Source organism: Pecten maximus, unplaced genomic scaffold (assembly GCF_902652985.1).
Source record: "Pecten maximus unplaced genomic scaffold, xPecMax1.1, whole genome shotgun sequence".
Lineage (NCBI taxonomy): Eukaryota > Metazoa > Mollusca > Bivalvia > Pectinida > Pectinidae > Pecten > Pecten maximus.
The window spans coordinates 50,099-55,674 of NW_022979169.1; the positions used below are offsets into that span (position 1 = coordinate 50,099).

The 5,576-nt window shown below is 33.3% G+C and overlaps 1 non-coding gene across 1 annotated transcript; it reads left to right on the forward strand.

The window, feature by feature from the left end:
- Window positions 1–5,225: 5,225 nt before the first annotated feature.
- Trnas-aga lies at window positions 5,226–5,307 on the forward strand. The gene has a single exon. It is a non-coding gene; the product is annotated as a tRNA-Ser (tRNA).
- Window positions 5,308–5,576: the final 269 nt, after the last annotated feature.

Here is a 5,576-nt window from a genome sequence, read left to right on the forward strand (position 1 = left end):
AAATACACTTCATAGTTGGAAGGGTCTTAAGGTGCTCTACTAAAATTTATTAATTTAATGACCCGGTGGTCATAAGTTTGCCCCTGGGGAGGGGTTAAATTTTACTATAGTTTATATAGGGAAATTACATTTTTGACTGATTTGTTTGATTTCTATTGGAATTCATTCTAACTTGGTTAACATTTTCAGCATGGGATGAAAGTTTGATAATATGCATATGTTGGCCCTGACTGACCCCTGAGGGCTGATGGGCGGGGTCAAAAAGGGTAAATTAAATTACCTGAAATATTTCAAATCTCAGGTGACCGTTAAGGCCAATGGGCCTCTTGTATTAAAATGTAATTAAATTGTATTTCATTTTATCAAGAAATTGAAAATTATTATTTCGATATTTATTTTTGTACATATTTATCATGACTTTCAAGGAAGTTAGATAATGTATCTATATAATTATGTTATTGATTATTAATATTGAAAGTTTACAGTATTTAATGAATTATGTGTTTTTAATAAGACATTCTCTACATATAAAGTTTTAGTAAGATATAGATTTAGTTTACATAGGTTTATATATTTAAATATATTAGTAAAATCATATACATTTACAACTGTACATATTTACGAGCATTACCTGGTTAAATTATGTTCTGACATAATCTACACACAAATATGTAGTTCTGTACTACCCATAATGAATGACAGTATCTGTTATAATTGCTATTATTATTGGTCATGCATGACTTACTCTGGCTGACACACCTGAGAACTGTGCCAGGGGAGTTTTAGTAGCCAGCTACAGGTACTGTCCTGGGTTCACAGAAATACCTGATGTCCATATTTGTCGTTGTATGGCTTCCAATGCCCTGCAGGTAGGGCGTAAGAATTGTACCTGCTGTCCTCATTGCATGATCGTAAGAGGCGACTAAATTTGGGATCTTCTCTTTTCTATTCTTTCTGAACAACTTTATTCTTCCGAATGTCTCCCTTGACAATGCCTCACTTTTGGCCTTTAGTTGAGCGTTCGCCCCTGTGATGAAGGCTTTGGGTTCTGTCCCCTTGTCGAGACATACCAGAGTCTTTAAAAATGGTAGTTGCTCCTAGCTTAGCGCTCAGCATATTGGGAGTAGGACGACTGGTTGGCCCGTTGTCAGTATAATGTGACCGGGTGAGGTGTGCTGCTGGGTGTCTTTTCTGTTCACCAAATAAACAAAAGTTACCATACTCTGGTTTGAGAAAAAAATTCTAAAAACTATATTTTCAAAATTTTGAAAATCATATCGTGAATGATGTCAGTGATAGTGGGTCTTACTTTGGATTTTCAAATCACGCCAGTACTCAAAATATCAAAAATAATCAGATGGACACGATCAAATATTAAAACACTAGGTGTCCATCATGGGCACGCAATCGATGACGATGCAATAAGGAGGGGACAAAAAATTAAAAAAAAAAGATTAATAGTTGCGTGCAAGTCTGGAAAACAAAAAATCTCTCAATGTTCGGAAAAAAATGTAATTATCAAATCATTCATCATATCTAAGATTGGTTTCGAAATAGACGCTCGTGGCATTCCTGAAAAATATTTGAAGAACTGAACTCTATTATATGGAAATTTGTATGGAATGGGAAGATGGAAATGGTTCAACGAAACATCATCCGTTCACAAAAAGCTAATGGAGGGATGGAAATTAGGGATATTATTTTTTTACATTAAGCAAACAAATCATACTGATTAACAAAATTATGCAAACTGGTAACACTACATGAAATGCAATAGGACAACACTGGCTGCAATTATTTGAAGAAAGATATCAAATGAATTATTTTCTATGCAAATGTTCCGATTTAAGTTTGTTGGATCTTACACATATGCCCCAATTTTATAAAAAAAAATCTTTTAACAACATGGTCGACGTTTTTACGATTCAATAAACCTAGAAACAAACGGGAAATTTCGGAACAAGAATTATTTGGAGATCCTATGATTGTATATAATAGAAAACCACTCTTTTTTAGTTCCTTCTCGAAAAGTGGAATACATATTGTCACAATCGCTTGTATTTGTATATTTGTCATGTGTGTCTGTATATATTGTGACGTGTTGTTACTACCTGTACGGCGTAACAGATATTCCGTAGAGGGGGAGTGAGCGCGCACGAGCAGGAGCCATGACAGTGCTCTAACAGGCCGTGTCGACGGATTCGTTGAAGATTTATGGGACAGGGCACAGAAACAGTTCAAAAATGATCACGATATCTATGGAATCTGAGTTGGCAAAACTTAAATCTGCAATACCAGCAAATAATAAAAGAATATTAAGAGAGGATGAAGATAACGTTAAACTTTTTGTGAATTCTGAATTGAATATTTTAGATTGTAACAATACAACGATCGAACATAAAAAATTAAAACTTCATATGAGAAGCATGAAGTTGAATGCCAATACCAACCTGCTGTTCAGAACAAATGGGAAAGAATTTACCAAAAGCGGTTTTTGTGGAAAAAAATCTGGCTGAATTGTTTTAATATATTAACATGTCTAATATTCAAAGAATTTCAATGGAAATGTTTACATCAAATATTATATACTGAAATGAATATAGTAAAATTTGGAAACTCTGACGGAAAATGTCATTTCTGCAAAACTGAAAATGAGGATTTCCAACATTTATTCTTCAGATGTTAATATACGAAACTTGTTATCAATTATGTAGAAACCTTATTAAAGGATATCTTACCAGGGTACACCACAGAGATACTTGATAGAGAGGAAACTGTTATGCTCGGCTATTTACATGATAATATAGGTAGCGAAACTTTTGCTACTTTGACAAACACTATAATCTGTATTATGAAATGGATCATTTGGAAATATCGGAATGATGTAAAACACAATAAAAGACAACCAAACATAGAACTCACAAAATTGCAATTAAGGAGACAAATAAAAAATGAATTATGGTGTTATTATAAATCAAATTAAAGCAAAGTAATTCCTGTCGATATTGTTACCCAAATACATGATAAAATACACTAAAGTTTGAAATTTGAAGAAATTGACTATAATTATGATTTTCAAATTATGTTATCAATGTACAACTCGAAATAAATGCTACAGCACTGTATGAGAGAAAAAAGAATGCAAAAGCAAATTATGATTCCATGAAAAATATATTTTGGAAATTACATATATATGTAAATGTGAAAGTAGTTGTCTGTCTGTCTGTGTATTTTATGAGTGTAACCAACTTATAAGCAACGACAAATGAAAATACATAAATGTAATCTGATAATTTGCTTTTCTGCTCATGAAAAAAGTCTTTGCTATTTACTCTGAGTGAAAAAAACAACAAAAAAACAAAAAAACAGATGGACAAATATTATTTTGCTCCGATAGTAATGTTTAAAAAAAAATATGACTTGCCTGCCAAGATTCTAAAAGAAAGTTCAGTCTCTCTGTTATTGCCACTTACAAATTTGTAATTTCTGTAAAGCAGAAAATTCCCGATATATTGAAGAAGGCTAATGTAACTGTTTTAACCAGTTGGATTTTAGTATTGTTGATAAGTGCAGCCTCCCATGTGTGCGAGATGCATGCGTGTTTTGGGAGGCTGCGGTATGTTTGTGTTTGTCTCCTTATGATAGCGCGTATGATGCCCAATTTATAGTTCTACCTCACTGAAGCTTGCTGGTCACATTATACTGACAAGGTGCAAACCAGTCGTCCAAATAACTCTCATAAGGCTGAATGTTCAGCAGGAGTAGTAACTACCATTTTTATTGGCATCCGACTGTCTTTCCAATGGACGGTTGATGGACTAAGACTAAAAGGTATGATTATTGGAGTTTTTATCATCTTAAATGGTATCAGTCTACCCAACACCTCGATTTTGTGAATTTTAAAATATAAAATTATAATTACACTGCTAAGCGAATGTCAAGACACCTAGGTATGACAAATCATCACGATTAAAGGCGGTCCGGGTATGAAACAGTCTCCCTACCCACGTAAGTAAGTCTAAATAACGTCCTATCTTCCGGAGACTGTTTAACACCTGGTACGGCTCGATATACGGTTGTAACATATGTTATGATAGTATCTGCATGTACATTAAATCAATTTGCCATATTTGCATTACACACACATCTCTCTCATGAGTCGATTGGTATCCTGCAGGGACAATATGTTTGCATAACCTTTAATTTGTGCTTCTTTACTTTTTATTTTGCCATCTGTGATGTAGGATTCTATTGTAATTTGTTGTTTGTATTATTGAATTACTGTTATAGTCGTAAAAATGACCAAACTTTAGTCACTGTTAAATTTACTACTCTATGGACAGTACAAAAGACACACCCGATATCATCACCTTTTAAAACAAAGTGGGAGTTAGATAAATTAGAACCAAACAGTTTCGTAATTCTAAGACTCGTCTAAATAAATATGCTTGTATCTTGTAGCTGCTCGGCCTTGTGTGAATATGTTCGGAACCAGGAAACTCATTAAAATCGGTACATTGAGTACATTTTGTGATTTCCTATTGTAAAGTATTCTTCAATCATTTGTACATATAGTTAAAAAGATATTGTTTAAACCAAACTAGATAAAAATAATCTGGTACCAGTAATTAGTTGGGTGATTCTTTACAAAAGCTTTGATAGTCTATGACTCTCATTCTTACCAGATGACCCTGTCTCATCAAATTTCCTAATCTTACGGAAATTTAACATAGACAAATAGTATTGGTTGAAGGAAATCTTTTTTTTTATTCTGTAACAATTTCATGTAGAATTTCCTTTAAACACTACTGATAAAACTTGGGCCTGGTGGAGTAGTTAACAGTATCCAGAAACACACTTATTCTATACTCTATTTAATGTAAATAAAAAGGATTTCACGTTCGTGAAATTCATCAGATAGATGTTACATGTGAAAAACCCATAGTACATAATCCCAATGTGTAAAGGAATTTTGGTTTAACTGAAACAATTATAGAGGCCTCTATGTCACCAACGGCAGACAATCTCGGAACCTGAAATGTATCTATATATTTTGCATAAACCATTAAATAAATATTTTATTTCAATAAATGTACATTTTGTTTCATGATGTTTTTTTCAGTGGCATAACATTTAATATATATTGTATTGTAGGTTAATGTCATCACCTTTTGTAAATTATTAACATATAACGGCCGGGACATACGCTAAATGTAAGATACCAAGTCGTCGTGGCCGAGTGGTTAAGGCGATAGACTAGAAATCTATTGGGGTCTCCCCGCGCAGGTTCGAATCCTGCCGACGACGGACGATTATTTTTATACTATTTTCTGAAAATGCGTCTGTACCGTAGAAATTAGATATACAAAATATTATATTTACGTTTCTGTTGTGTAGATCAACCACTTACACGTATATGGAAAAAGTTAAACATCAACATAGCTGTACTTCACCATACCTATCACTATTACAAAAGCATTGTTTCTAAAAAAAAAAAAAACGATGACTGGAACAAACAAGCTGATAGCATTATCATTCAATCATCAACGCGTTTAAATATTTCGAGAAAATTGAAG